Consider the following 12,242-nt stretch of genomic DNA (forward strand, 5'->3'; position numbering starts at 1 on the left):
TTTATTCTAATAATTTCTTGCATGTCTAATTTAAAAAACATGCCTTGGTCATCACTATATTTTATGTAATTGAATGTAATGATGTTTTGCAGAGACATGCCTCGATCACCACTAAATAGAAATCAAAAGAAAAAGTTGGCTGCAATTGCTATTTCTATTCATTATGAAATGATGATGCAGTATGATTATTTATGTATTTTGGTTGCTATTATCATTGCAATCAGGAGGAGAGGGATGATGGTCTCTAGGATATTGAGAAGTTATGATAGAGGGGATTGGTAGGGAATCATGGGAGGAAGGGCTTGCAATTAGGTTTTCAAACCTTAAATCTATGGTCTTGGAATCAGATCAATCATGTATAGACCATATACGAATGGATAGGACTAGTTATTTGAGGCTATGTGAGTTACTAAGGAGTGTAGGAAAATTAAGAGATATGTGGGAGTGGAAGAAATGGTTGCATGCTTCCTAAACATTTTATTACATGATGTCAAGATTAGGGAGCAAAAATGGCACTTTAGGATGTCCACCTTAAGCAAGTACTTCAATATGGTCTTGAATGCAGTGTTACGCTTACATGAAATCCTTCTTAAAAAGCCATAAACTGTGCCTGCAAAATCAACTGATAAGAAATGGAAGTGGTTCAAGGTGTGCTTATTATTTATTTATTTTTTTTCTTTTTCATTACAAATTACAAACCTTTAAAGGTTATAACTTAGAATGAGTTGAAACTCAATTTCAATGGGGCAAATAGTAATGGACACATAGGGCTGTTTCTAGTGGTGGGTTGTGATTGATTGGGTTCCTTTTGATATGGCATGGACCTATTACACAGGTTTATAAAACAAAACATCCAAAAAAAATTATTTAGGCCAAAAGAGTAATGTTAGCAACAATGTAATATATGGGCCTCTTACCCAGTAAAGTTGGTGAGACAAAAGAACATGGGTATGTTTGAGTGCCTCATTTACCTAGGTAAATTTCAACAAAAAGAACATGGGTAAATAAATTATTTGGGTAAATTTTACTTGGGAAATACATACCTGGGTAAAATGAATTTACCCAAGTAAGTAAGATAGCGGTAAACAAACAGGGCCTTAAAGTTAAAAAATTCCTCTTAAAATATAACAATTAAGAGCAAACAAATAGGCCCTTATATTTATGTTTGCACTTTTATATTTTTCTACGTATGTTGTCTTTTTTCTTTGTCTTAATTAGTTGTTGTTGGGGGAAATACTAAAGCTTTCTTTGGAGGAGGAAGTATGGAGCTTAGGTCTCGGTGCTAAGTGAGAATCTTCTTTTATTATTTTATTTGGGTGGTGGTGGCTGGCCCTAAACAGCCACAATCCAGCTTATGAGGATTTGCGGTTGGAACTGCTGAGGGTGTGGAGGTTGAGAGATCGAATCATCCCCACCAAAAGACTGCCCCCCACAATGTTCCACAGCACATCCCTGTTGTGTATTGGGAACATCTCCCGATGATAACATCATCATTTTTGGAACTATCATTGGGAGATGTTCCCAATACATGGTGGGGATGTGCTGTGGGTCATTGTGTGGGGCTGATTTGAACTTGGAGGTTGGAAGAATTTTATTTCACAATATCATCCTAATTTTTTTTGTGCAAAATGAAGATTCCTTATATTAAGGCCACTCACATGGCTTCTATTTTGCACCTCCCTAATTCCGTAATAGTTCTCCGAATAGGATTGTTTGGTGGCTAGGGGTGTCAACATTATTTGAAAATCCAATTTCGAATATGAGATTTGACATAATTGAATCAAATTCGGATATATCCTATTCATACCGAATAATTAATCGGATTCGAATTTGGATATGACTTGATTCGATTCGATAAATATCCAAATTCAGCCGATTATTTAATTCTTATATATAATATATAAAACATTTAAATGTCTTATAATATAATTAAATTATATAAATAGTTTATATATTTATATATTTTATATAAATAAAATATTTATTTTATATATTTATTAATTAACTAAAATAATTAATTAGTCGATTTTGAATCGAATCGAATATTCGAATATTTAATCGGATTCAAATTCATATATTACTCGATTTGATTCGAATTTGATCCGTTTACATCCGTACTGGAGGATTAGTTATTGTCTTTTAGAAAGATGGTTTTCAGGTTTCGGTTGTTTGTTCCAATCAAAATTTTACTGTTTTTAAAATTCATAATGTTACGGATTTTTTGCCTTGGGTTGTTGTTTTTTATATGGCGAGCTCATACGTAAGGAATAAATTTTGGATGAATATGTATAGCTGATTAATTAATATTGCTGATCCAATATTTATTATTGGTGATTTCAATGAAGCTGTTGGAGTATATGAATATATATTATAAAAAATATATATAAATATATAATAAAAAACTAGAAATATATATGTATATATAATATTATATTTTAAATAATATATTATATATTATATATTAATGTCTATTTATTGACTTATAATATATAGAAAATATAAAATGTTTATAATATACATAAATACATCAGTCAGTTAATTGTCAGTTTTCTATATTGACTAACCAAAACTGAACTGATACCTTCGTTTTTTTTTTCAAAACTATCAAACCAAAATTGAACCGCCTGGTTCGATTAACTGAATTTTTTATTCAATTTTTCGGTTCGGTTTGACTCTATTATTAATACATATATACATAGGCCATATTATTAAGATGTAAGGTGCCATAACCCGGAAGTGTTGTAAGCCTGTCGGTCGTTTTTACAGTTACAGATGCAGGGCTACGTGCGTGGTCAGACAACTATCATTTGAGCACGAGATTATCAACCGTTGGATTTGAACTTAAAGCACGAGAATACCAACCGTTGGATTCGAAGAAAGAATGATTCCGTGTATCCAACTGGGCCAGTGTGGGGACTGAGGAGTGCGTTGTACGCACTCATTGTAGTTTAGAAGCTTTAGAAGGTGGAAGTAAAGGAAGAAATTACAGAAACGTAATCTGATTTTGAATCCTCTGTCCGTTGGTGGCCGTTGTCAAGGTTTCGTCTCGTCAAACGTCTTTTTATTTTCTCTTCTTGATTTCTCTCTCTGCTTTTCTTTCTTTCTCTCTCTGCCTCTCTCACGCACACTCTGTTCTTCTGAACTTTCAGTGATACAAAAAAGCACATACACCTTGATCTTCGCCTCTGAATTGCACGGGTTTATACTTTATAATATTAGATCCGTTTGTTTTTTTGTTGTTGTCGGGAAAGGGTGAAAAGCAAATCAAAACGAAATGCCGGGTTTCTGATCTTGGTTTGGGCGCTGTCCTCCTGCCGGCGGTGATGTAGTGTGGATTTCCGAAGCTCGAAAAAGCCTTTCCGGTGGACCAGAGAGTTGAGCCGAGTGAGTTTCGAGCTCGTGACAGCTAAGGCACCGCCGAATCTTGCAGGGTGGGATTGATTTTCCCGTGGAGAGTACCTACGATCCTTACACCGTCGGGTAATTTTTTCTGTTTTTGTTTTTCTGGTCCGTGGTTGATTTTAAGCTCTGGGTTCAATTGCGGATGGCGTTTGGCGTCCGAGTTTTGTTTCTTGAATTCGTTTCTGTTCACGGAGTTAGAATTTCTTTCTGTTCTTCTTTTGCCTACTCGTTATTTTATAATTTATATTGATGGGCTTTTGATATTATTTACTTCTTTACCGTTTTCCTCTTCTTTGTTTAGTAGGTTCTGGATTTGATGATTATTATTGTTTTGAGCTTCTCTAGTTTGCAAATTGACATCTACGTGGGTCTATACCGTCCTTTCTCTTTTGATGCTTTTGATGTAGTTCATAGATGGGGTTTCGAAGATGCTGATTCTTTTTCTCTATTTGTTTATCTTCTTCGGCTTTTGATCTCTTTAAAACTCTACTGGGTGGGGATTTATTGTAATGGTTTTGACACATTTCTTTTTCTTTGAACCAGACTCTATTTTACGAGAGTGAAATTGGGGACTCCAAAAGAATTCTATGTTCAAATTTTTTTTGAGAAGTGATGTCTTGTGGGTCACCTGCAATGCCTGCTTCCTCTTCTTTCACTTCCTTTGACATTTTTGCAGATGAAATCCTTACCAAGACTGTTACATTTTTGCAGATCGCATTTAATTTCTTGGATGCTGCTGCCTCATTCACCGCTTCTCTAGTATCTTGTTCAGATGAAATATGTAATTTGGCGGTTCAAACTTTAGATGGTGGCTGCAGTGCTCAGGATTCCCAGTGTGGTTACTCCTTTCAGTATGATTATGGAAGTGGGACACATCGGGTTATTATTGTACAAGATATGTTATTCTTTGACACAATTCTCGGAAAATCTTTGGTTGCAAACTCTTCGGCAACCATGATTTTTAGTAGGCATTATGTATAAGATATGCTCTTTTGTATGACTTGGGTGGTGGGGATAATATTATGTTTCTTGGAACTCACATGATAGAGGTTTGTTCTTGAGACAGATGTAGCAACTATCAGTCCGGAGACTTGACCAAGCCAGATAGAGCCATTGATGGGATTTTTTGGTTTGGGCAGCATGAACTGTCTGTCATTTCACAACTGTTCTCATGAGGAGTTGCACCAAAGGTGTTTTCTCATTGCTTGATAGGAGCTAATAGTGTTGGAGGTATATTGGTTTTTGGGGGGATTGTGGAGCCAAATATTGTCTACAGTTCTCTTGTTCCAAATCAATAGTCCTCTCTTGGAGCTATTATCTTTTATTTGCCATTTTTTCTTTTCATGTAGCCTAGCCATCACAGTCTCCTTTCTGATCTAAAGTTTGTTTCTGGATTATTAGTACCATAAAAAGTTGTGAATGGACATATTGGAAATACATGCATTTTTTTCCTTTTTATCTGTAAAGGACATTTTTCTTTATTCTCGAACACATTTATAAATTTTAGTGGTTGGATGTTGATAATCAGATAAACAGATATTTGTTTTGATTCTTAAAAATATGGAGCTTGTCCACTAACACTTCCTTTGGAAGTCTATGCTTCAAGGAGAGAAAAGAAATTAGAACCCTAGTAATCAATGATCTTTACTTACCTATAGAACTATATGGTTAAAACTTGTTTGCTTCCATTGATTCTTTTCATTTATATCATAGCTTTGCATTTATCATATGGACCTTTATATTAGTTTGGTTAAGGCTTGTTTTCTTCCTTAAATTTGTTCAGTTGTCTCTAACAAGTTTTTGTTCACCATCTCGACTTTCCCATCATTTTTTCACTTATTGAAGCTACTCCTAGATTCCATGAGTATGTTCATTTCTAATCCTATCTTTTCTAGTTTTACCATTTAACCATTTCAACATTCATATTTACTTCCATGCCTGAGTGGTACTCCCCAATCACTTAGCATTTTGGATGAACTAGTTCTATGGAAAATATCCTCCTCAATCTCTCCCTTGTTATGAATTATTGATCCAAGGTAACAAAAGAAATTATAGAGCCATATCTTGGTCTCCAGTACTAATATTACACTACTCTCACAGTAGTTATATATTCACTCTAGTTTTGTCAATCCATGTAATTTTTTCTTTGACATATTTAATCATCCATCCATGACTACTTGATCAAAGAAGGGCTGAGTACCAGACTTTGTTGAAGTCTGATTATAATTAATAACTTTGATGTCTCTCCCCTAGGTGCTTAACAGTGGTCATTTGTGCCATCATATATGTTCTTTGGTCCACATATCTATTTGTCATTCACTCATTCATTTCTTTCCCAAAACATGCCATATCATCTCTTCCTGTCTAAGCACCAGTTTATCTTTAAGCATTCATACATCTTTTATTCTGCATGAGGTATCCTATCGTAGATAACAATCCTTGTGTGCTAAACATCCAATGTTAGACAAGTTTGTTATTATAGACAATCATCTCCTTTTCAATTTCATCGCTACTATTGTTTATGTGCATAAGAAAACTCAAATTTGATTCATTTTAATTTTGATTCTGCATTGGGTTTGATTCCCTTTTGTCTCAAAGCTGTCAATTGGAAAATTCTTCCCATTGATCCAGCAGTGTTTGCTACTTCAAGCAATGAAGGAACCATAATTGATTTTGGAACAACTTTCGCATACCTTGCAGCAGAAGCATATGATCCATTTGTCAATGCTATAAGTTACAGGAACATAATTTTTTAACAATTTAATTGATGTGAAACACTTTGTAGCAGGCTATGTAAAGGATTATAAACCCACACCTTTTATTTGTAAAAGATTGAAGTTAATTTACCGACTACTTAGTTTTCGTTGTTGGGGAAGGGAAATGATGAAATAAATTATATTCTTACTCTCTGAAGTTCATTTCTTCCATTAGATCCTTAACTTAATATTTGGAATGCACATGTCCATTGCATTCAGCGTTGATGGGATATTCCCTACTGTCAGCTTAAACTTTGTTGGTAGTGCATCCATGATCTTAAGTTCCATACCTCATAAAACAGGGTGATGTTGTAAGCTTTTAACTTCTGATTTTTATGAAAAATACACATTATGTACTTAAGGGATGGTTTTATTCTTTATTCTTTTTCGTTTTTTTGGTTAGTTGAGTGAATGAAGTATTGCTAATATAACACCAAAAGGTTTTAATTCAAATTTTTAACTTTTCTCCCAGGATGGGGCAGAATTGTGGTGCATTGGCTTCCAAAGAGTTCAGGACCAAGGGATGACCATTTTAGGAGGTTTGAATTCTGACTTAAATGTTTCTCCATTGTATGCTCTAGTCCAAAATGCAGTGAATGAGTACTGGTTGGATGCTAGCCTTTGCATTTATGTCATGTGTAGGTATCCTTGTGGTTTCTAACATACATTATAAGCATATGTTTATATTTAGATGTATTATTTGTAAATATATTATGTATATATTTGTATACATGCCTAGACATGTATGTATCTGTATCTTTTTCATAAAGTTCATAATAAAAAAGGTTTTATAGATAACTACGATGTACACATGAAAGTACTATTCTGCTTCAAGTAAATCTCCCATTAAATTATTATTCTTGATGGCGTGTAAAACTAAAAATTAAACATATCTTACAAAATAAGGAAGTTCTTATATATGTTAACATTCGGTACTGCTCTCATGGACTATATTTTATGATATTGTAAGGACCAATTGTTGTGAATTGCATAATTGCATCTCAAACTATCTAAGATAGAGTAGTTGGGATTTCCCTACAAACAATGTACAAAGTGCACATATCTAAAAAGGCCATTATCCAATGGTGGCCCCTACTATCTAGGGTCTTGGAAGGGGTAGATTGGACAGTCCTAACTCCTAACCTTTGGTATTTTCTTTTGCACAACGAGGCTACTCTCACTCTCCCGATATGAGAGTTCACATATTTCTCATCCAGAAATAGTATTCAGGGAACTTTTCAAGCAGTTTGCTTCTATCCAACCCATGCCTAACACTTCATTGTAGAAAGTTGTTTATCAGATATGGTTGTTGCATAACTTATGCCCACTTTCTGATGGTTTTGGCAACTAAGATTCTATGCAGTGTATAAATAGTGGAGATACCTTTAAATGTTTTCTATATTGCAAATGCATTTAAGAAATTCTTCTTTGCTTTTCCTCTCTATTGGATATGGTATCATGCCTTGATTTATTGTAGTGTATTTAGGAGTTTGTGTACACAGTACACAGATTACATTTGAAAATGAGTTTAATAATGACATTTTATGTATAGCTAAGAAAGTGGAGAATTACCAACAAAACCCCAAATCATGAAATACAAAATTAGGAAAAACAAAAACTCTGTTATACTTCACATAGACATAGCCTCCAAGACCTAAATTAAAGAGATTAATGACGGGTGATACAAGAAGAGCTAGGGGTGGACCAAAAAGGACATGGGTAGAAGTAGTATGAAATGATTTAGGCACTAATAATTTAACAGTGGATATGGCTTTAAATTGAATGGATTGGCAAAACAGGATTCATGTAGCCAACCCCATATAGCTAGGATAAGGCATAAACGTTAATGATGATGACATATTAGGGATAATTGTTTATGACCTAGCCCGGCTTGCATGACTTGCAAATTTCTAGGCCTAGGCAGCCACATTTCTTCCAAGCCTGCCCCAACTCGGATCCACATTAAGTATGCAAAAAATGCAAATCCGTGATGTTTGGCTATATCGGGTTGATATTCGTTGTAACCTCATAATGGACTTTCATACTGCAACCGATAATTATAACCTCAGAATGGACTTTCAGTTAAATTTTTATCTCGATATAACTGATGCGGTTGTAGATCTGTAGATTTAAAATTGTCTTAAGAAATCATACAATTTGTCTATGATGTTTGGGCACACATTAGGCATCAATACCTTAGTATTTATTATTATTTTATGAACATAAATTTATTATTTTATTAGTATATTGTTATTATTATTTTATTAGTTTTTAATAACTAATATCTTAGTATGATCATTAATTTATGAATATTTTAATTAAAAAATTATGATTTATTATATTTTATTATTTATTTATCTTTAGTTTATTAATATGCTATTATTTTTGTTTATTATTTTAAAGTTAATTTATTATTATTTAATAACTAATATGTTAGTATTTTATTATTACTTTAATTATAATATATTAACATTTTATTTGTAATTAAGTATTATTACAATTATTATTTAATAAAATAATATCCTTGCTTTTATATTATTAATTTATTAAAATTTTATTATAGTATTATTATTTTATAAATATTTTACCAATGTTTTATTGTTATTTTAATTATTAATGTACTCTTGTTATTATTATTATTATTATCTTATTATTACTTTTATAATATTTTATTATTTAATTATTAATGTTTTATTATTATTATTTTATCATTATTTATTATTATATTCATAATTAATATCTTTTTGTTGTTATTAATTTATTAATATTTTGTTTTGCTACTACTATTTTATTGTTATTGTACTAATATTTTGTTAATAGTGTATTAATATTTTATTATTAATATATTATTGTTTTTTACTAATATCTTATTATTATTATTATATTTTATTTTTTTATTAATACTAAGATGTTGGAGTCTCATGTGTGCCCAAACATCACAAACAAGTTGTAGGATTTCTCAAGACAATTCTAAATCTACAGATCTGCCATCACATCAGTTATATTGGAATAAAAATTTGACTGAAAGTCCATTCTGAGGATACAATTAATGGCTGCGGGCTGAAAGTCCATTCTGATATCACAACTAATATCATGTTTATCCTGATATAGCTAAGCATCATAGGTCTACATATTTTGCAGGGTTAATGCGGGTCTGGGCTAGGCTAGGTCAGGGAGAAATGTAGTTGCCTGGGCCTAGAAATTTGCAAGTTGGGCCAGGTCATAAACAATCATCCCTAATATGTCATCATCATTATCATCCATGCCTTATCCTACTAGCTATATGGGGTTGGCTAGATGAATCCTGTTTTGCCAATCCATTCAATATAAATTCATATCCACAGTTAAATATTATAGTGCCTAAATCATTTCTTACCACTTTTTACCCATGTCCTTTTTGGTCTACCCCTAGCTCTTTTTGTGTCACCTACCATTGATCTCTTGGTTTTTTGGTCTTGAAGGCTGTGTAAATGTGAAGTATAGTTATTGTTTTTCCTAACTTTGTATTTCATGATTTGTGTTTGTTGGAAATTCTTCACTTTCTTCGTTACATGAAATGTCATTGTTAAACTCATTTTCAAATGTAATATGTGTAGTGTGTACACAAACTCCTAAATACAATGCAATAAATCATGGCATGATACTATATCCAATAGAGAGAAATGACAAAGAAGAATTTCATAAATGCATTTGCAATGTAGAAAACATTTAAAGGCATCTCCACTATTTATCCACTACATAGAAACTTAGTTTCCAAAACCTTCAGAATGTGGGTATAAGTTATGCAACAACCATATCTAATAAACAACTCTTCACAATGAAGTCTTAGGCATGGGTTGGATAGAAGTAAACTGCTTGAAAAGTTCCTTGAACACTATTTCTGGATGAGAGATATGTGCTCTCATATCGTGAGAGTGAGGGCAGCCACTTTGTTCAAAAGAAAGTGCCAAAGGTTAGGGGTTAGGACTATTTTTCTACCCCACCCAAGACCCTAGATAGCAGGGGCCACCATTGGACAATGTCCTTTTTAGATATGTGCACTCTCTACATTGTTTGCAGGGAAATCCCAACTATTGTCTATTTTAAGTTTGAGATACGATTATGATTGGTCCTTACAATATAAGAGATTGCTCATTTTATCTAGAGATAAAAGATAATCTGCAACAACTAATCAAGTTATATCAGGATAACATTTGACTGAAATCCCATTCTGAGGTTTAGCTAATTCTGCTAACATTTTGTTAACATATATAAGAACTTGTTTTTATCATTAAACTTCCTACATTTTTTAATCATCAATAGACTTCCTACATTGTTTCAGATTCTCTAAAACCTTTCTACTTTAAGACATTGGAAATGCTTCCTTTCATTTTTATGAAATCTCAAACTGTTGCATAGCAGTTCTGTTGTCTGAAACAAAATCATGAAATTGGCAACCACATTTTGATTGATGTGAATGCAATGTCAACACCAGTAATCTTCTATGTATATTTGCCTCAATTAGTACATGTGTTATTAAAGCTATGAGTTGGTAAGCCTGACTAAAGAGAAGAAAACTAATATTTTTTTTCTCTGCAGACCTTGTTCTAAGAGATAATTTTTTTGTTTATGATCTAGCTAATCAATGCATTGGGATAATTATGACTGTTAATTAAACAAACAATGTTTGTCCTTCAAGTTTTCCATGAAGAATGCTGATTAAGTTGCACATTTACTTATCAGGTTCATTGTCTGTAAATGTTCCACAATTTCTGGTAAGGATGAATTTATCAACACAGGACAGCTAATTGTGAGCAGTTCACCAGAGATTGTTCCATGCAGATTGATATCAAGCAGTACAATGGCTATGGTGGTTCAATTGCAGGTGCATCTTTGTATGGAGGTTCATCGCTGACCTGAGTGTACATGGGATTTGAGTAATGTTGGTTGCAAGATTGTCGTGTGCGAATTCACGAGTAGCTATAACAGTAAATTTATAGGAGATTACAGCATTGATCTACAAATCCCCAATGTTCGCAATGCAGGAGTAGCTGGAGCTATCTTCTTATACACAGGTAATTACATAGAACCTTACCTCCGGTCCTCCACTTTTCATTTCCAGCCATTCTTGTGGGACACCAGGAAGGTCAAGCAATCCTGAAGTACCTGAATGAAAGCTATGATCCAACAGAAACTCTGAAATTTCCCAATACATGTATTGGAACAAAGCCAGCACCCAGGGTTGCCTTTTACAGCTCTAGAGGATTGTCTGCAATTTGCCCCCATGTTCTAAAGCCCCAGACCTCAAAGCCCCCGGCTCCTTTGTTCTTGCATCTTGACCTTCCAGTATGTCCTGTGGTGAACGAAGGATCAACAAAGTTGTTTAGCAATTTCAACATGATATACGGAACCTCCATGGCCTGTCCTCATGTGGTGGGAGTGGCAGCACTTCTGAAAGCAGTCCATCCTGAATGGAGCCCAATGGCCATTCTATCTGCCATGATGACCACAGCAGATTCACTCGATACCACTCTCAAACCCATCACAGAACTCTTAGATGATGAGCAACCCACCAGTCCTCTAGCCACAGGAAGCGGGTAACCTTAATCCTAACAAGGCGCTCTGACCCTGGACTTGTATATGATGCAAATACAGAGGATTACATGAGGCTTCTCTGTGCTCTGAATTACACTAAGAAGGAATCAAGAAGATAACAAGGTTGTTCTCTGACTGGTTAGCCCGTGAAGCGCAAAAGTTTGGGGATGCCTCTTCAACCTTCAATCCAAGAGATCTTCCTTATGATCTTAGTATTGTGTCTAATGATCCGCGGGGACGTGCTACCCCCCGTCTTGTGTAGCCCCTTCCAGTATTATCAAAAAAAAAAAAAAAGTTTCTGTTTTACACCTCTGTGTATCGGAAAATTAAACCCTGCACTTTTTATGTTTTATTTAGTTGTTGATATGCTTACAGGAAAAAAAAATTCAGTCCTGGTACAATTACTTTAAGATGGATGATAAGGAGTTAACGACAAAGGCCACACCTCCTTGTTTTGGTGACATTTTTTTTAATAATGAATGATGTGGCTTTAACATCCACTTTGATAAA

General features: G+C 33.9%; 1 long non-coding RNA gene across 1 annotated transcript; it reads left to right on the forward strand.

Annotated features, from left to right (window-relative positions):
- Positions 1-3,096: 3,096 nt before the first annotated feature.
- Positions 3,097-12,038, forward strand: LOC148847226 (uncharacterized). The gene is made up of 7 exons (XR_016101258.1): positions 3,097-3,480; positions 4,114-4,366; positions 4,469-4,592; positions 6,631-6,697; positions 10,881-10,912; positions 11,023-11,212; positions 11,329-12,038. It is a non-coding gene; the product is annotated as an uncharacterized LOC148847226 (long non-coding RNA).
- Positions 12,039-12,242: the final 204 nt, after the last annotated feature.

The sequence above is a fragment of the Nelumbo lutea genome, chromosome 6, assembly GCF_056320005.1.
Source record: "Nelumbo lutea isolate HS-2025 chromosome 6, American lotus-T2T, whole genome shotgun sequence".
Classification (NCBI taxonomy): domain Eukaryota; kingdom Viridiplantae; phylum Streptophyta; class Magnoliopsida; order Proteales; family Nelumbonaceae; genus Nelumbo; species Nelumbo lutea.